The following is a 21,602-nucleotide window of genomic DNA, read 5'->3' as shown; positions in this document are numbered from 1 at the left end:
AGGAGAAGAATAAATTAGTGACCTGGAAGACAGAGTATTAGAAAATAGTCAAACTGAACAGGTGAGAAAAAAAATGTGTATATATACATATACACATATATACGTATATATACATATACATATGTATACACACGTATGTATACGTATATATATACATACATATATATACATACATATATATATATATATACACGTATATATACGTGTGTATACGTATATATGTATATGTATATATACACACAAAAAATGAGAATTGACTTAGGAAACTCAGTGAGTCAATCACACATATAAACTTTTGTGTCAAAGGAATTCCAGAAGAAGAAACAGAAGAGGGGGGAGAAAATTTATTTGAAAAAATAATAGCTGGAATGTGCCTGAATTTTGTAGGGGAAACAGAAATTCTGATCCAGAAGTCACAGACATCCATCAACAAAATTAACCCAAAAATGTCTGCACCAAGACATATAGTAATTAAAATGGTCAAAATCTTTGATAAAGAAATAATTTTAAAAGCAGGAAGAGATAAGAAGACAGTTACATACAAGGGAAATCTCATAAGACTATCAGCAGATTTTAATCAGAAATTGTGCAGGCCAGAAAATAATGACATACTTGAAGAGCTGGGTAGGAGAAATCTGCAGTGAAGAATACTCTATCCACCATGACTATCATTCACAGCGTAAGGAGAAATAAAAAGCTTCCCAGACAAACAAAAGTTAAAGGAGTCTGTGGCCATGAAGCTAGTCTTTCAAGAAATGATAAAGGGGACTCTTGAGTGGAAAGGAAAGTCCATAAGTAAGAGGAAGAAAAAAAAAAAGAAGTACAAAAGCAATAAAACTAAGTATATGTGTAAAAATAGGTCCAGGGACTCACAAAATAACAGTATGTAAAATATGACAAAATATACTTAAAACACACAGAATAGAAGAGTAAAGAATGGGTTCAAACCTAGACAATCATCTACTTAATACAGACTACTGTAGGCAGAAGATGTTGTAACTATCTAATGGTAACCACAAATAAAAAAAAAGTAGTAATAGATAAGAAAAATAAAGAGAAAAGAATCCAAGTATATCACTAAAGAAATCCAACTTATGGTGAGAGAACAGTGGAAGTGAAGAAAGGAACAGAGAAATTAAAAAAAAAAAAGACTATAAATGCATAACTATCAATAATTACTTTGAAAGTAAATGGACAAAATGCTCCAATCAAAAGACAGAGGGTGATTTTGATGAAGTCCCAAAAGTCTATTTTCGCTTTTGTTTCCTTTGCCTTTGAAGACATATCTTGAAAGAAGTTGCTGTGGCTGATATCAGAGAGATTACTGCCTATGTTCTCCTCTAGGATTCTGATGGATTCCTGTCTCATGTAGAGGTCTTTTATCCATTTTGAGTTTATCTTTATGTACGGTGTAAGGGGATGGTTGAGTTTCATTCTTCTACATATAGCTGTCCAGTTTTCCCCAGCACCATTTATTGAAGAGACTGTCCTTTTTCCACTGTATATCTATTCCTGTTTTGTCGAAGATTAATTGACCATAGAGTTGAGGGTCCATATCTGGGCTCTCTACTCTGTTCCACTGGTCTATGTGTCTGTTTTTATACCAGTACCATGCTGTCTTGGTGATCACAGCTTTGTAGTAAAGCTTGAAATCAGGTAACATGATGCCCCCCATTTTATTTTTGTTTTTCAACAATATGATAATTTCAACAATATTCAACAATATTTTTTCAACAATATCTCCCAATGTGAGACAGGAATCCATCAGACTCCTAGAGGAGAACATAGGCAGTAACCTCTTCGATGTCTCCAAAGGCAAAGGAAACAAAAGCAAAGATGAACTTTTGGGACTTCATCAAGATCAAAGCTTCTGCAGAGCAAAGGAAGCAGTCAAAAAAACAAAGAGGCAACCCACAGAATGGGAGAAGATATTTGCAAATGACAGTCCAGACAAAACGTTGATATCCAGGATCCAGGATCTATAATGAAGGCCTCGAACTCAACACACACAAAACAGACAATCATATCAAAAAAATGGGCTGAAGATATGAACAGAGACTTCCCCAATGATGACATACAAATGGCTATCAGGCACATGAAAAAATGTTCATCATCACTAGCCCTCAGGGAGATTCAAATTAAAATCACATTGAGATATCACCTTACACCAGTTAGAATGTCCAAAATTAACAAGACAGGAAACGCCATGTGTAGGAGGGGATGTGGAGAAAGGGGAACCCTCTTACACTGTTGGTGGGAATGCAAGTTGGTGCAGCCTCTTTGGAGAACAGTGTGGAGATTCCTCAAGAAATTAAAAGTAGAACTTCCCTATGACCTTGCAATTGCACTCCTGGGTATTTACCCCAAAGATACAGATGTCGTGGAAAGAAGGGCCATCTGTACCCCAATATTTATAGCAGCAATGTCCACGGTCGCCAAACTGTGGAAAGAACCAAGATGCCCTTCAATGGATGAATGGATAAGGAAGATATGGTCCATATACACTATGGAGTATTATGCCTCCATCAGAAAGGATGAATACCCCACTTTAGTAGCAACATGGACGGGACTGGAAGAGATTATGCTGAGTGAAATAAGTCAAGCAGAGAGAGTTAATTATCATATGGTTTCACTTATTTGTGGAGCATAACAAATAGCATGGAGGACATGGGAAGTTAGAGATGAGAAGGGAGTTGAGGGAAATTGGAAGGGGAGGTGAACCATGAGAGACTATGGACTCTGAAAAACAATCTGAGGGGTTTGAAGTGGCAGGGGGGTGGGAGGTTGGGGTACCAGGTGGTGGGTATTATAGAGGGCACGGTTTTCATGGAGCACTGGGTGTTATGAAAAAATAATGAATACTGTTATGCTGAAAATAAATAAAAAATAAATTAAAGAAAAAAGACAGAGGATGAGAGAATGGAAAGAAACAAAAACAAAAACAAAAACAACAAAAAACAAGATCTATCTATATGCTGCTTACAAGAGACTCATTTTAGATCTAAAGACATTTGCAGACTGAAACTGAGGGGATGAAGAAATATTTATCATGTGAATAATATGATAAATATGTTCTTTTTTTTTTAAATTTTTTTCACCATATAGAATCCTTTTTTTATGCACCATACCTGGTGCTCCATGCAATATGTGCCCTCTGTAATGCCCACCACCTGGCTCCGCCAACCTCTCATCCCCACCCCTTAAAAATCCTCAGATTTTTTTCAGAGTCCATAGTCTCTCATGATTCACCTCCCCTTCCAATTTCCCTCAACTCCCTTCTCCTCTCCATCTCCCCATGTCCTCCATGTTATTTGTTATGCTCCACAAATAAGTGAAATCATATGATAATTGACTCTGCTTGACTTATTTCACTCCGCATAATCTCTTCCAGTCCCATCCATGTTCATACAAATGTGGGGTATTCATCCTTTCTGATGGAGGCATAATACTCCATAGTGTGTATGGACCACATTTTCCTTACCCATTCATCAGTTGAAGGGCATCTTGGTTCTTTCAACAGTTTGGCGACAGTGGCCATTGCTGCTATAAACATTGGGGTACAGATGGCCCTTCTTTTCACGACATCTGTATCTTTGGGGTAAATACCCAGGAGTGCAATTGCAAGGTCATAGGAAAGCTCTATTTTTAATTTCTTGAGGAATCTCCACACTGTTTTCCAAAGTGGCTGCACCAACTTGCATTCCCACCAACAGTGTAAGAAGGTTTCCCTTTCTCCACATCCTCTCCAACACATGTTGTTTCCTGTCTTGCTAATTTTGGCCATTTTAACTGGTGTAAGATGGTATCTCAATGTGGTTTTCATTTGAATTTCCCTGAATGGCTAGTTACTTTTAATGCCATTCAGATCAAAATTCCACTGGTATTTTTCGAAGAGCTGGAGCAAATAATCCTAAAATTTGTATGAAATCAGAAGAGACCCTGAATTGCTAAGGATATGTTCTTTTCTTTCAAAAGAAAGCCAGTGTAGCCATACTTACATCAGACCAAATCAAGTTTAAAATGCACACTATAACAAGAGACAGAGAGGGACACTGTATAATCATTAAGGGGATAACCCAACAAGAAGACATAAAAATTGTAAACATTTATGTACACAATATGGGAGAACCCAAATATGTCAAATAATTAATAACAAATATAAAGCAAATGGAAAGGAAATAATGAATAACAAGTATAAAGAAAATAACAAATACAAATGAAAAATAACAAATATAAGGAAATAAAATTAATAACAAATATAAAGGAAATAACAAATACAATAGTAATGGGGGATATTAAAACCCTAATTACATCAATGGTTAGATCATCTAAAGAGAAAATCAACAAGGTATCAGTGGCTTTGAATGAGACACCGGATCAGATGCATTTAAAAGATATACTCAGAACAGTACACCCTAGAACAGAAGAATACATATTCTTTTCAAATATACATGAGACATTTGCCAGAATACATCATGTATTCAGTCACAAATCAATTTCAAAATTTCAGAAAGACAAAATTTATAACATGCATCTTTTCTGACCACAACACAATGAAATGGAAATCAACTACATAAAAATCTAGAAAAAGCACAAATACATAGATTTTAATAATATGCTACTAAATACTGACTAGGTCAACCAAGAAATCAAAAAGGAAATTAAAAAAATACATGAAGACAAGTGAAAATGAAAATAGAATTGTCCAAAATATTTGCAATGCACCAAAAGTGGTTCAAAGAGGGAAGTTTACAGCAATACAGGTAGTTCCCAGAGAGTAGGTGGGTGTGTGTGAAAGTGGAAAAGGTGAAGGGGATTAATGGTGTATTTGATAAGAACTGAGAAATATATGGAAGGGTTGAATCATTATATTGTGCATCTTAAATGAATGTAGCCCTGTATGTTAACTACAATGTAATTTAAAAAAAAGAAAGAAAGAAAGAAAGAAAGAAAGAAAGAAAGAAAGAAAGAAAGAAAGAAAAGAAGCGATATTTCTGAGGATAAAGTGAAAATCCCTATCTCTAATATTCACAAGAATGAATAGCACTTTGTGGAAAATAAAGGTATAGAAGGAATACAAAGAAAGCCTACTATTTAATTTCCAGAATTTTCCCTTAGTTTAGGTAAAGGTCAAAATTTACAACTCCATGTCAAAAATCCTCTAATGGGCAGTATATCTACCTGAGAAACATATGGAAATAGTAAAATTATTTTACCCACCAATGTTTATGAAGCTTGTAGGAAGAAGATGTTCTAAATTAGATATCAAAAGGATCTAAATAAAAGTGTCAATATCAAAGATGCACCAGTCCAACTTGATGAAGTTCAAAGCCCAAAGTCATTTGCCCAATGGGAAAAAAATTATATATATATATATATATATATATATATATATATATATATATATATATTATAAAAATAACAAATTTAAAAAACACATTATGTATTATTTTGTTTTCCCAAATTCCATTCACGAGGTCACTTTTTCCCCAAAGTTTAAAGCCATTATGCCAAATATTGTGATTTTTTAGAATTCCAATAATTAGTAGTTTGATAGTAGGCAACTGGTAAGACAGTCTCCAGTGATTCCCATATCCTGATATATATGCCTTTGTGTGATTCCTTCCTTTTCAGTGTGGGTTGAATTTAGTGCCGCTATTCTAATGAATAGAGTACTCCAAAAGTGATAGGATACATTTCTAAGAAAAGATTGCAAAGGGACTGCGGGTTACTCTCACTCTCTCATATGTTTTCTCCTTTAGAATTCTTGCTCTATAAGGGAAGGAAGCTACCATTTTGCAAAAAGTCCTATGAAAAAGTCCATATGCCAGGTAACTGCTATCTCTAGCCAGCTCAGAGTGAAGACTGAGACCTGCCAATATTCACAAATAGAAGCTTGCAAGCGGATCCTCCCCCAGTGGAGCCAAGAGGTGATGGCAGCCCTGATCAATGCCTTTTTTGAGACACCCTGAGCCAGAGGCACCCAGGTAAGCCACCCCCAGATTCCTGACCCACAAAAAATATTAGCCAATAATTTTTGGTTTGGGAGTTGTTTTTTTACATATGAATATATAAAACTGGTATGTTTGGGGGCTACTTCTTACATGGAAATATATAAATATATATTACATAGAATGTATATAATTATCATTATTCTCTCTATGTATCTATTTATCTCTATGTATAATATATATGTAATTATTATTATCCTCTATTTCTCTATCTATTCTCTAATTTATTATTCTCTATTTGTTTTAATTATTATTATTCTCTTTTTAAGTTTTTAAGTTTCCACTTGAAAGTATTTTTCTCGGGGCGCCATTGTGGTTCAGTGGGTTGAGCCTCTGCCTTCAGTTCAGGTCATGTACCCAGGGTCGCATCAGGCTTTCTGCTCAGCAGGAAGCCTGCTTTCCCCTCCCCCTCTGCCTGCCTCTCTCTCTGTGTCAAATTAAAAAACAAAAACAAAAACAAAAAACTTAAAAAATTTTTTTTTTCTCAACTAAAGTTTTGCAGCAATTCAGAAATGAGATGGAAGAGGATAGAAATTAATACATAATTTTCATCTTTTTAACTGATAGTGCTATGGAGTAAAAAGGCCCAGTGAGCTTCAAGTGTCCCATCTAAAAGCTGGGACAACATAATTGATAAGAATTATGAGGATAGGTAGCAGACTCAGTTATCCAGGTCTGCCTTCTATTCTTTGATATGGAAAGTTCCTAAATCCCACATTTAGAGCTCTTGATATATTACATGGACACAGTTCTCAGTAATAAAATACAAAACAATAGATGTTCCATCCACCAAATAATACATTTTACCTTGAAGGGGAAAGTAGAGAAGAGGGCAACTGGACAAAAAATATTTGGAAAATCTGTTACCAAGAAAGCCAGAGTAGTAGAACAGTGGTAAAAAAAATAATTCTTGAAAAAAAATTACTGGGTGTATTTAATTTATTTGCTTTCAGAATATGTCACTGAGTTAAAAAAATATTTTGGGCATAATTCATTAATTCAATAAAATGACTGAATAACTGTTACGTACCCGGCGCTGTGTATGGGAAATGATGAAGAATCCAAAATGGTTTCTCTTTTCAGCTCATGCTCTTCCTTAGAAGACATAATGGGTACACATATAGAAAAATTCAGCACTCATTATCTTTGCTAATTATGTGATGTTAGTAGGTGCTCAGGGGTATTGGTAAATACTGTTTGGTTTCTTTTCTTTTCCAGGATCATTGTCCTGGCTGTCTCAGTCATCTCTGCTATTCTAAGCACTTTGTTTTGTATCATTTTAATCAAGACACTTGTATCAGACTTTCCAGATAAAGCTAAAGCTTTATCTTATTTGAAATCTTTATCCAGTTTTTTACTCTTGCTGAACCACTTTCCTAAAATATCCCTTCCCTCTTTGCCTAAATAATATTATCTATCAATCAATCATCTGCCTATCCTTAATGTTTTCATATAATTTAAATATATAATTTTTCATTGATATTTTTGAAGAGGGTCTGCAAGGTTGTTACTCCCATTTTTCAGAATCCATTTGATTGGATGTGATTAATTTTACCAGGTTCACATATTTATAAACAGCAGAGTCAGGAGGGGAACATAGAATTTTGATTCCTATTCCTTAACTCTTTTTCATTAGTAACATAAATCTCTTCACTGAATTTTGTTAAAGAATTAAGAGTATGTGGTCTTCAACTCTTTCCTATCACAGATATCACATCACTAGTACCACATCAAGGTTATATACCACATAGACCTGCTTCATTGGAATTTTTATCTTTACATTTAAAATTTCAAACTCCTGCACCAATCAGATCAGTGTACTCTCCTGAATATGTCATATGTTCCCTTGTATGGTGACAAATGGAAGGAAATCCCTTTATCTCTTTTTAAATATTTTATTTACTTGAGAGAGAGAGAGAGAGAGAATGAGCAAGAAAGTGAGAGAGAGAGAGCATAAGCAGAAGGAGGAGCAGAGGGAGAGGGAGACAGAGACTCCCTGCAAAGCAGGGAGCCCCAAGTGGGGGTGGGGGAGAGGCTCAATCCCAGGACCCTGGGATGATGACTTGAGCTGAAAGCAGACACTTAACTGATTCATGGCATCCCATGAATTCCTTTATCTTATCGTCCTATCTGAACACTCCTTTCAAATTCCAGCTCATATCCCACCTTACTGATGAAGACTACCTCCCAGTGGTGTTAAAGCATGCCATATTGTTCACTACTTGTTTCATTTGTTTTTTATGTGTCAGTTCTCTTACCATCTATGGCTTACATAGGCTTTTGTGTCCTCAGCAGTCCATGAAAACAGGGATGGTAGTTCGTTTACATATTCAGCAACATTTATTGAATGCCTACTACAGGCTAGGCTTAGGGTTTATAAATATGAAATAAAGTTTATTCACTCATTCATTCATTCACACAGATGTAATGTTCAATAATTTATCAGTTGCATATGACACCCAGTGCTCCTCACGTCATATGCCCTCCTTAATCCCCACCACCAAATTACCCCATCCTCCCACTGTGTTTATTTTCTACAGTTAAGAGTCTTTCATGGTTTTTCTCCCTCTTTGATGACTTCTACTTCAGTTTTCCCTCCCTTACCTTATGATCCTTTGTTGTTTCTTATATTTCTCATATGAATGAAATAATATAATTGTCTTTCTCTGGCTTATTTTGCTTAGCATAATATCCTCCAGTTCCATCCATATCAGTGTAAATGTTAAGTATTCATCTTTTATGATGACTGAGTAATATTCTATTGTTTATATACCATATCTTCTTTATCCATTCATTTGCTGATGGACATCTCAGCTCTTTCTACAATTTGGCTATTGTGGAGATTGATGCTATAAACATTGGGGTACAGGTGACCCTTCAGATCACTGCATTTGTATCTTTGGAGTAAATACCTAGTAGTGCAATTTTTTGGTCATAAGGTAGCTCTATTTTTAATTTCTTTTTTTTTTTAAGATTTTATTTATTTATTTGACAGACAGAGATCGTAAGTAGGCAGAGAGGCAGGCAGAGAGAGAGGAGGAAGCAGGATCCCTGCTGAGCAGAGAGCCTGATGCGGGGCTCGATCCCAGGACCCTGGGATCATGACCCGAGCCGAAGGCAGCGGCTTAACCACTGAGCCACTCAGGCGCCCCTATTTTTAACTTCTTAAGGAACATACATACCGTTTTCCAGAGTAGCTGTATCAGTTTGAATTCCCACCAACAGTGTCAAAGGGTTCCCCTTTCTCCACATTCTCACAAATTGTTCTTTCCTGTCTTGCTAATTTTAACCACTCTGACTGATAGTATCTCACTGTATTTTGATTTGTATTTCCCTTATGCTAAGTGATGTGGAACTTTTTTTCATGTATCTGTTGGCTATTTGTATGTCTTCTTTGGAGAAATAAGTGGCTGTTTATGTATTCTGCCCATTTCTTAACTGGATTCTTTGTTTTTGGGTGTTGAGTTTCAGAAGTTCTTTATAAATCTTGTATACTAGCCCCTTAGCTGCTATGTCACTTGCATATATCTTCTCCTATTCTGTAGGCTGCCTTTTAGTTTTGTTGACTGTTCCCTTTGCTGTGCAGAAGTTTTTATCTTGATGAAGTCCCAATAATTCTTTTTTTCTTTTGTTTCCTTTGGAAACGTGTCTAGCAAGAAGTTGCTGCAGCTGAGGTTGAAGAGGTTGCTGCCTCTGTTCTCCTCTAGGAGTTTTTATGGATTCCTGTCTCACATTTAGGTAATTCATTCATTTTGAGTTTATCTTTGTGTATGATGTAAAAAAGAAAAAGTCTAGTTTCATTCTTTTACAATGACTGTCCAATTTTCCATCAATATTTATTTATTTATTTTAAATATTTTATTTATTTATTTGACAGAGAGAGATCACAAGTAGACAGAGAGGCTGGCAGAAAGAGAGAGCAAAACAGATTCCCGGCTGATCAGAAAGCCCAATGTGGGTCTCAATCCCAGGACCCTGAGCCAAAAGCAGGGGCTTAACCCACTGAGCCATCCAACACCCCCTCCAAGCTACATTTATTGAAAAGACTCTTTTTCCAATGGATATTCTCTCCTGATTTGTTGAATATTTGTTGATCATTGAGTTGAGGGTCCATTTCTGAGTTCTCTATTCTGTTCCATTCATCTATGTTTCTGTTTTTGTGCCAGTACCATGCTGTCTTGATGAGTACAGTTTTGCAATATACCTTGAAGTTTGGCATTGTGAGGCCACCAACTTTGGTTTTTGTTTTCAACATTCCTCTGGCTATGCTATTTCTTTTGTGGTCCCATACAAATTTTAGGATTATTTTTTCCAGCTCTGTGAAAAATGCTGATGGTATTTTGATAGGGATTGTTTTGAATGAGTAGCTTGCTCTGGGTAGCATAGACACAGGCTAACGACATGTGTTCTTAGAAATGGAAAGATTTTTCCATTTCTTTGTATCTTTCTCAATTTCTTTCATAAATGTTCTGTATTTTTTAGAGTACAGATTATTTATCTCTTTGGTTAGGTTTATTCCTGGGTATCTTATGGGTTTTGGTGCAATTGTAAATGGGATTGATTCTTTAATTTCTGTTTTTCTGTCTCATTGTTAGTGTGTAGAAATGCAACTGATTTCTGTACATTGATTTTTATATCCAAGCTCATCAGGGATGTTGGCCTGTAATTCTTTTTGATGGAGTCTTTGCCTGGTTTTGGGATCTAGGTAACGCTGGCCTTGTAGAATGAGTTTGGAAGCTCTCTTTCCATTTCTTTTTTTTTGAAACAGTTTCAGTGAAATAGATATTAATTCTTTTTTAAATGTTTAGTAGAATTCCCCTAGGAAGCCATCTGGCCCTGTACTCTTGTTTTGGGGGGAAGTTTTTGATTACTACTTCAATTTTATTGCTGGTTATGGGTATTTTCAGGCTTTCTATTCCTTCCTGTTTCAGTTTTATAAATTTCCAGGAATACATCCATTTATTCTGGATTGCCTGATTTTTTTTTAAATATAGTTGCCATAATTTGTACTTAAAATTATTTGTGCTGTGCTGGTTGTGATCTATCCTCTTTCACTGATGATTTTATTAATTTTAGTCCATTCCTCTTTTTTTTTTTTTTTGACATGTATGGATAGAGGTTTATTGATCTTATTAATTCTTTCACAGAACCAGCCTCTAGTTTAATTGATCTGTTCTCCTGTACTTTGGGTTTCTATTTCATTGATTTATGCTCTAATCTTTATTATTTCTTGTTGGGAAGACCCTTTAAGTGTGACATGGTGTCCTTTTACATCTTTTAGTACAGTCTTTGGTTTAAAATCTAATGTGTCTGATATGAGGATTGCTACCCCAATTTTGAGTTCCAACAACATAATAAATGGTCCTCCAAACCCTTACTTTCAGTATAGAGATGTCTTTAGATATAAAGTGAGCTTCTTATAGAGTGTATGGATTCTTCCTCCCTCCCAAACTTCACTATTAAGTGTCAAGATGTTGATCTATTTTTTATTGATTTTGGGAAGACTCCTCTCTACCTCTTGGATATGGATACCTGTTTCCTTCCCCAGATTAGAGAGAGTTTCAGCTTTGATTTTTCAAATATACCTTCTGGTTCTCCCTCTTTTTGTTCTTCCTCAGGCACCCCAGTAATTCTGATTGGTTCATTTTATGGCATTGGTGATTTCTCAAAGCCTCTCCTTATGGCCCATAAGGTTGTTTTTTTTTTTTTCTCTCTCTTTTCCTCAATTTCCTTCCTCTCCATAAACTTTTCTTCTATGTCACTTACTCTCTCTTTTGCCTCATTTACCCTAGCTGTCAGAGCATCCAATTTAGACTGCATATTAGTTAGAGCATTTTTAATTATGGCCTGATTAGGTATCATTTTTGCACTAAGATACTTTCTAGAGTCCTTATGTTTTCTTCAGGCCTACCTAGTAACTTTATAAATGTTATCTTGAATTCCAGCTCTGACATTTTACTTATATCCATATTGATTAGATATGTGGCAGAGAGTATTACCTCTGGTCCTTTCTTGTGTTGTGAATTCCCCCTTCTAGTCATTTTGCCCAGGGAAGACTGGCTGAACAAGTGAAGAGAATCTAAACTATCAACCATGACCCAAGCAAATACACATTAGACAAATCTGAAGTGATCAGAAATCAAAAAAGAAAAGATAAAAACAAAGGAAAAAGAGGGAGTGGGGAGAGAGAATATAATCTCACTATGCGGACAAAATAGAGTGATTCACTTGGTCCTGAGTGCTTTTGGTCTGTCTTAGAAGACACTAAATCCCAAAACTATAAAGGCAGCAAAACTTATATCTATATACAAAAAGTAATATTGAATAGCATGAAAGGAAGCCAAAAATGAAGAATGTATCTATAAAATATAAATGTAAAAATGCAAGTAAAAAAAAAAAAGACTTAAAAAGAAGAGTTGATAAAATAAGAAACTAGTTGAAAAGGGGAAAAAAAGAAAAAAAAAGAAGTGGAGAAGTTTAAACTGAAAGATAAATTATGAGAAAAAAACAAATTCTATATACTATTTTTCCCGTTCTGGTGGAGTTTAATAGTCCTGTGCAGTCTGTAACTTGCTATCCACCTGTTCTTCCAGTTGGTCTTCTCAGGGAGGGGCCTATGCACTGCTTTTCAGGTGTCTCTGCCTGAGCAGAGTTGTACCACCTCTTTCCCGGAGGCAGGGCTGAGTGTAAGCTGCTTTTGATTGTTCTGTGTGACTTTTGTTCCCTGAAGGCTTTCCACACCTCTCTAGAGACTCAAAATAAAAATGGCCACACCCCAATCTCCAGCCCCCCAGCCGAAATGTCACAGTGCCCTCTCTTCAGTAAACTCTCAATGATAAACAGTGTTTACTTTTGTGTGTGTCAAACTCTGTAGACTCATGCAATGAGCACCATTAATTACCCCTCACCCCCACCCCGGGGAAGGTGTAGAGTCCTGAGTGTCTGCATTTTGTTAGGCCCTGGCACATAAAGCAGGTGCCAGATGGAGCCTGCACCCCCTCCACCCCACCCAGGGGAAAACAGAGGGTTACTGTTTTCTTGTCTTTTGCAGCATCTCTGCATGGAAAGCAGTACTCTATCTGGGTGTGACTCACAGTTTATGGTGAACTGAAGTGCCACCGCTGCTCCAGTCTTGCTGACTGGAGCCAGTTTTCCTGCTCCAATGCTTGGGAACTCTACCAGCTCAGGATACTTCTTTCAGTGACTCCAGGAGTTCTGGGACCACACTATCCTGCCTAGAATTCTTCCCTGTTTCACCATCTAAGCACCTTTCAGTCAGGGACATCTCTCACTGGAGCAGATTTCTAAGGGCTCTGATTTTGCCTTCCAGTGCTATATCACTTCTGGTTGCCAGTTTACTGAGGCTCCCTCCCCTTGTCATTTATTCTCTGATATATCTCCTCAAAATTACTTCTCCACACATCCTGCCTTGCAAAAAGTGATTGTTTTTCTACTCATAGAGTTCCATATATTATTTTTTTACATCAAAATTTGAATTCAGGGGCGCCTGGGTGGCTCAGTGGGTTAAAGCCTCTGCCTTCAGCTCAGGTCATGATCCTGGGGTCCTGGGATGGAGCCCCGCATCAGGCTCTCTGCCCAGCCAGGAAGCCTGCTTCCTCCTCTCTCTCTGCCTGCCTCTCTGCCTACTTGTGATTTTTGTCTGTCAAATAAATAAAAATAAAATCTTTAAAAAAAATTGAATTCATGGGTCCAGAATGATTTGATAGTTATCGAACTAAATTCAAAGTACCAGATAAAATGAGGTCCCCTACTCTCCAACCATCTTATCATCCATTCCCCCAAAAGAAAATTTAAAAAGACATTGGCCTTGTCCTCAATACCAGCAAGCACTCGGCATGCTAGAGGAACACAATGTATGTAATTATAAATAAGTGTTCTGTTTTACACAAAATAACCTTTCAAAGTCATCAAATAATTGACATCAAAACTCATTTTGCTGTCATGGGCATATTGAAGACTCTCAGGTATTTTAGGACATAAATAATGAATAGGGATATTGAGCCTGTTTCTTCACAAACAGAGCCAGATCTTTGATTTTTATTACCTCCCCAGACATTTCTCATTTTACCTTTTCCACTTTCATTTTCACATAGATTTCTAATTTCCTCTCATTATCTTATCCTTTTGCACCTCTTTATCTTTTTTTCTGTTCTGTGCCTTAACAGATAACAGTAAACACAGTAACTTAATTTCTGGATTTAGAAGGTTCTTAAGATGTGTGTTACTTTGATCATAATTCAATCTTACTGGAATTTACCCATTGAAAAACTTTTAACAGCTTTATTTATTTGAAAGAAGAATGGAATATTTTCTATTGGGGGGGGGATATTTTCTATCTTTAGGTAGAAAATAATATCATAAGTAGCTTATATGGTAGCCTTTCTTTGGCACATGTTAACATATAATTAATTAATTTCATTCTAACATGACTTTTGTCATTAAACTACCATGCTTATGGCTTGACATAATGTATGTAATTTTCTTACATTGTGAATAAATGGATGCAGCCTTTAGGGATGTGGTGGCTGTAAGGAGCACAAAACCGATGATTATAATTCCCCCCTACCACCACTAAACAAGATGCCTGGTGAGTGGTTAATGGAATTATTTCCGGAGCTAAAGGAAGTCAAGCCATAGTTTCTGAAATTTTGTTGACCTTTCTTCCTTGTACTGGTGGGATGCTGTAGCTCTATTATTTCTAAACTCTAGTGGGAAAAAGGAGCAGCTAAAGTAGAAATGTTTTAATGTTAATTTCTTTTAAAATAGGAAAAATATTAATATAATAGCACAAATATATAATAATGAATGAAGCATGTTCTTTTTTTAATACCAATACAGTTGTAAATTTATATATTTTTATTTAGTGATTTAGTTTTTTTTTTTTTTTTTTTTCTGGAAAAATATGTTCCCAAAGGTAAATAGTACCTAGAGCCATGAAAGCCATGATGTAGCCTTACAGGTTTGCTTAGGATTGAAGGGTTTCCTGGATATGATATTTTCAGTGCTGAACTGGAATAATCTCTCACAAACTAGTATGGTTGTTCACTCTAACGACCTCTGGCGATTACAAGGAGTCCCATGGAAGTCATGTTTTAGCTGTTGGCTTCTAAAATTAGGAAAACAAGGTAGAAGAGGGTAGAAATGAATGCTAAGCAAGAAAACTGTAGTTGAGTTATTTCATGCCTGAACACTCACACACCCATCTTTTCATAACACATTTTAATATGGATTACACTTATACCCTACCTACAAAAGAAACAACTGTTAAATCTTGTTAATTACTGCTATTGGTCTATATTATTTTCTAGTTTCTGTTGTAACAAATTACTATAAACTTAGCTACTTAAAAACATTTATTCTCTGCATTCTGGCAATAAAAGTTCAAATTGGGTTTGCAGGGTTACTTTTCTTCCTCCGACTCTAGGGAGAATCTGTTTTCATGCCTTTTCCAGCTTCTAGATATTATCTACATCCCTTGATTTATGGACCCTTCCTTCATCTTCAAGCCAGAGTGTAGCATTTCTCTCTTCTCTGACCTCCCCTACATTGAATCCAGCTGAAAACTCCTGGTTAATCGTTCATCATAAGATCACTAACTTATTCATATCTCCAAAGTTTCTTCAAAATGTAAGATGACATATTCTCAGGTCCCTGAGATTAGGATAGGGACATCTTTAGGGAGATATTATTCAACCTATCACAAGTACCAAGTCAAGTATTCCTAGGTTAAGTACAGATTAATTTTGCCTAACAAGCCCAAGACAAAAAACAAAAAACAAAAAAACAAAAAACAAAAAACAAAAAACAAAAAAACAAAAAACAAACAACAACAACAACAAAACTAAGGAACAAAAGCCAGGCGTATTCAGATGGATTAATCAAGATATTTATCCCAATGTCAGGGCACGAGAGCACTAGCATTCTTGGCCAGTGGAATTGCATATTGATATTTGACTGCCACATGTGTCTCTGATGTTCTTTTCTCCAGTTTATTCCAACTTCTCTCATTCAAAATTTGAAAATATTCATTTGGATATTTTTCTGACATATCCTAAAGTTTATAAATTCTATTTTAATCAATGTTTAATCTGCAGAAGACATTTTATTCTGAATCTTGTTTATAGCTTCCTATAATCTGGTAAAAGCTTTCTATATTGTCGAGGGCAGATGCGCCAGGGGCCCGGAGATCCGTCAACCGCAGAGCTTTGCAAAATGGCGCCTGGCGATTTGCCAGAAGGTGTGTCTAGAGTGACTGATCGTAAACAGGAAGTACTACCTATTGGCTGTTGAACTATTGCTATGCTGTGGGTACTTGGTAACAAGCTTAAGATTGGTGGATGCATATCGCTGTCTATGCTGATTGGCTTAGCTCCCCTATATAAGCGATGGCCATATGAAATAAAGGGCTTTTTTGAAACCCAAACGGATGGAGGGTCGTTATTATCGCTGTTGGACGGTGATAAATGGTGGCCCTTACGGGGAGCTCCCTTTCTCTGTTTCTAACAGTGCACTGAGGTAAGTGACGAATTTATTTAGAAGAAAATTCTGGCCAGAGAAGTTTTATGAAAGTTCACTGATTATAGTGACGATTGCAACGTAAGCTCACTGGTGTTAGTGACGATCTTGAGAAAGCTCACTGTTTTAGTGACGATAGCAGACTAGTCTTTTCTTTGCTTCTTGACTATTTATTTGTGATATACTATGGGTTCAGAGGTCTCAAGAATACATATGGAAGGGGCTCTGCGGGAGTTGCTAAAAGCAAATGGAACTCCTTTGAAAATGAAAACTGCTCGGGCGTTCTTGCGCACTGTAGAAGGAGTCAGCCCTTGGTTCCTAGATGAAGGATTATTAAACATTCCATAATGGGAACATTTATTATCAACATTATGAAGGTTGATAAAGAGAAACCCCTTCCATCTGGCACACTCGCTATAAGGGCTCTCATACAATCCTGTTTGCTTAGCCCCAAATCCCCTGAGATTATAAAAGAAAGCCTACAAGCAGGAGAACAGGTCTTGGAGGAAGTAAAAGAGGAATGATTGAAGGCCTCAACTATAGGGGCCTCTTCAGAAGAGGAAGAAGAGCTTTCAGGGGATGAATTAGCAAAAAAAATTAAGCAACTTATCTTGTGAGCTGTTGCAGCCTTCAGCTCCCCCACCTTATAATCCTGAAATAAATTGTAGCTGCCCAGGAGCCTGCTCGCATGATAGACATGACGTCACTGATTGGAATTCAATAGGACAACAGTTAGGCTTAGCTCTACCAGTCTTTCAAGATCAGCAAGGGAATCTCATGCATCAGCCATTAGATATTAAACAAGTAAAACAGCTAAAAGAGGCAGTCATGTCTTATGGCTCTCAGGCTGCTTATACTATTACCTTACTCGAGACTCTCACAGAACAAAACCTAACACCTTTAGACTGGAGTAATCTAGCGCGAGCTTGCTTGTCTGGAGGGAAATATCTTATGTGGAAAATAGCAAATCAGGATAACTGTACGGAAACTGCTTGCCATAATGCGGGAGCTGGGAATGGAGCTTGGAATTTAGAAATGCTGACTGGTACAGGACAGTTTTCAGGAAATCAAAATCAGATCAATTTTCCACGTGCAGTGTATTTGCAAATTGCTACTGCTGCTGCTAGGGCGTGGAAAACCATACAAGGCACAGGTGATTTACAAGGTCAATTGTCAAAAGTTATCCAGGGAAATAATGAACCATATGCAGATTTTGTAGATAGACTTATCTAAATGGCATCTAGAATTTTTGGGGATGTTGATCAGGCTATGCCTCTGGTCAAGCAATTAGCCTATGAGCAAGCCAATAAATGGTGCAAAGAAGAATACAACCCTGGAAAAACAAAGACCTAGCCTCCTATTTAAAGGCCTGTAGAGACATAAACGAATCAGTTATCCAAGCTAATGTCATGGCAGAGGCTTACGCTAATTTTACTGGTACAAAGGTTACCAAATCCCCTGGTCTCTGTTTCCAATGTAATAAACCAGGTCATTAAAAAATGGGACTGTCCTCAGGTCAATAAAAAACCTGGCCTATGTCCTCGATGCAAAAAGGGAAATCACTGGGCTAGCGACTGCAGATCCACCCAAGATATCCAAGGGAATCCCCTGCCAAAAAACGGAAAACAGGGCCCACAGTCCCGGGGCCCACAAATATACGGGGCCATATAGACAATCCCTCAGAGCTACTATCCTCTTCCCAGCTCCGTAGAGCAACAAAAGGAAGCGCAGGACTGGATCTCTGTGCCTCCGCCAGAGCAATATTAACTCCTGATATGGGAGTTCAGCCAATCCCTACTACTGTCTGTGGACCACTACCCGAGGGAACTGTAGGATTACTACTGGGTAGAAGTTCTAGCGCACTGAAAGGATTACAAATTACACCCGGAGTCATTGATCCTGACTTTACAGGTGAGATTAAAATTCTTGCCATATCCCCATGGGGTATTGTTTCTATTTCCCCTAGAGACCGCATAGCGCAATTGCTAATTCTGCCCAGCCATCATTCACATTTCCCGGCCAGCAATAAAGAGAGAGGTAATCAAGGCCTAGGATCTACTGGGACTCCATGTGCCTTCCTTATGCTAAATCTAAGAGAAAGACCAATGACCGTTTTACATATTAATGGTAAAGCATTCACAGGGCTCTTAGACACAGGTGCAGATAAGAGTATTATCAAAAGGGAAGATTGGCCAAAAGCATGGCCAATACAAAAGGCTGGCCAAGCTTTGTGTGGCTTAGGTATTGCCTCTAATCCTGATAGGAGTGCTACTTTACTAAATTGGAGAGATGATGAAGGACACCAAGGTTTAGTTCAACCATATATATTAGATCACTTGCCTGTAAACTTATGGGGTAGAGATGTCATGGAAGGCATGGATCTAAAATTAACATCGGACATACCATTTAGCAGCCTGCAAGCTAATACAATTATGCTTGCTCAGGGACACATCTGGGGAAAAGGTTTAGGGAATAATCAACTAGGAATCACCAACTGGATTGAACCCCAGAAAAAGGAGAACCGGACGGGTCTGGGTTTTCATTAGGGGCCACTGACTATATAAAATTAACTTGAATATCCAATAAACCTGTCTGGGTCCCTCAGTGGCCTCTCTCTTGAGAAAAATTACAAGCGGCCCAGCAACTAGTCTTGGAACAATTAGCTGCAGGACATATAAGACCATCCACATCTCCTTTTAATACACCCATATTTATCATCAAAAAGAAATCTGGAAAATGGAGACTACTACATGACCTTAGAGCGATAAATGCTACCATAAAACCCATGGGACCTATACAATTAGGCTTACCATTACTGACCACCCTACCAAAAAATTGGCCAACCATCATTATAGACACAAAGGACTGCTTCTTCTCTATTCCCCTACATCCTGAAGATACCTTTAGATTTGCCTTCACAGTCCCATCTATCAATCATGCCCACCCAGATCAAAGATGTGAATGGACTGTGTTACCACAGGGCATGACCAATAGTCCTACTATCTGCCAAATCTTTGTATGGATGAACATCAAACCGCTTCAGGAACAAAACCCCGATCTAATAATATATCATTATATGGATGATGTTTTACTTGCCCATCCTGATGGTGATCGACTCAAGGCTCTTTATGAAGAATTAACTATTCTCTTGGAATATAGAGGGTTACATATCACCACAGAAAAGGTTCAATTAGGCAAGAAGGACCATTGCTATGGGTCCATTGTGCTCACTCCCCAGCTAAGGTTTTGAGTAGCTACCCAGAGGCCATAGCTGAACTAATTCTGAAAGTCATCAAAATAGCCACCATTTCCTTTGGGACGTCACCTGCGTTGATCATCACACCCTACACCCCTGCCCAATTTCAATTCTTGAGTAACTCCTCCTCTAATTGGGCCATTTTCATGACTAGTACTACTGCTAAATTTGACAATCATTATCCCTCCCACCCTTTATTACAATTCTGGAAAGAACATCCCATAATTTTCCCAAGGATAACCAGCCAAAAACCTATTGATAACACCCCTGTGGTGTTTTCTGATGGTTCCAATAATGGAACTGGCGCCTTTATGGCAGATGGGAAAATTAATACATTTTTGTTTCCCACTACCTCTGCTCAACATGTGGAATTATTAACAGTCACTGAGGTCTTTCTTCAAGGCATTCTCCTTTTGCCCATTCAATTTATTTTCTGATAGTAAATATGTAGTATATGCACTATCTCTGTTAGAAACAGCAGGAACTATATCTACTAGCTGTTCTGTACATACCTACTTAAGAGCATTACAAGTTCTTATTTGGAACAGAAAGCATCCTTTTTTTATAGGGCATTTAAGAGCACATTCTAACTTACCTGGGTCCCTCTCATTGGGAAATGCCCTGGTCGATTCTGCTACTAAAGATCCACATATATTTAACTTTATAGAAGCAGCAAAAACCTTTCATGAGAAATGTCATGTGAACGCTTCTACCTTAAAATTAAAATTCAAACGTACTAAAGCTGTAGTTCGCGATATAGTTAAATCCTGTGAACGCTGTGTCTCCTTACTCTCTCAGCCTTCTTTGGGAGTCAATCCAAAGGGATTACTCCCTAAACACATATGGCAAATGGACGTAACACATATGCCCGAATTCGGACTCTTAAAATATGTTCATGTTTCCATTGACACTTTCTCTGGATTTATTATGGCCTCCTTGCATTCTGGAGAAAAAGCTAAAGATGTTATCGCACATTGTTTGCATTCGTTCTCTGTTCTAGGGATACCAAAACAATTAAAAACAGACAATGGCCCTGGATATACCTCTACTACATTTAAACAATTTTGTGCTACATTTGGAATCACTCATGTCACTGGTATGCCCTACAATCCCCAGGGTCAAAGCATAGTGGAACGTGCCCACCTATTAAAAATACCTTATTTAAACAAAAAGGGGGAATAGGAGATACATTCCAATCCCCAAGAGACAAACTATCCACTATCCTCTACATTTTAAATTTCTTGAATGTGGATAAAAACCAGCGTACTGCCGCCGAAAGACATTGGTGCACACTAGGCAATTCTCAACCTAAGGTTCTTTGGAGGGACCTTCTGTCGGGTCAATGGAAGGGCCCAGACCAAGTGCTAATCTGGAGCCAAGGCTCTGTTTGTGTCTTTCCAGAGAACGCTCCATCCCCTATTTGGGTCCCTGAATGGCTAGTCAAGCTAGTCTTACACTCGGCACCAAAAGAGGCAGAAACCCAAAAGGACGACAGCCATGGTGCCGATAATCCGATTGATGATGATCCATGCACTCCTGACCATGACATCAGGACAGACCCTTTGGGCCATTGTTAAAGCCTGGCCCTATCCACTCCCTTTAACATCTTCCTCTGCTACTTACCTCGCACTCTTAACTACTAATTTATTATGTAACTCCTCTTAAAAGCACTTTTCCCAAACGTTTGAAATGAGTGTTGAAGTGCAAACTTGTTCTAAAAATATCACGTTTTTGCCTACTCCTGTTTGTATTCGCCCCCCTTTTATGTTTCTTGTCAGTAACAGTACAACCATTTCTAA

Source organism: Mustela lutreola, chromosome 12 (genome assembly GCF_030435805.1).
Source record: "Mustela lutreola isolate mMusLut2 chromosome 12, mMusLut2.pri, whole genome shotgun sequence".
NCBI classification, from domain to species: domain Eukaryota; kingdom Metazoa; phylum Chordata; class Mammalia; order Carnivora; family Mustelidae; genus Mustela; species Mustela lutreola.
Note: the sequence above shows the minus strand (reverse complement) of the source record.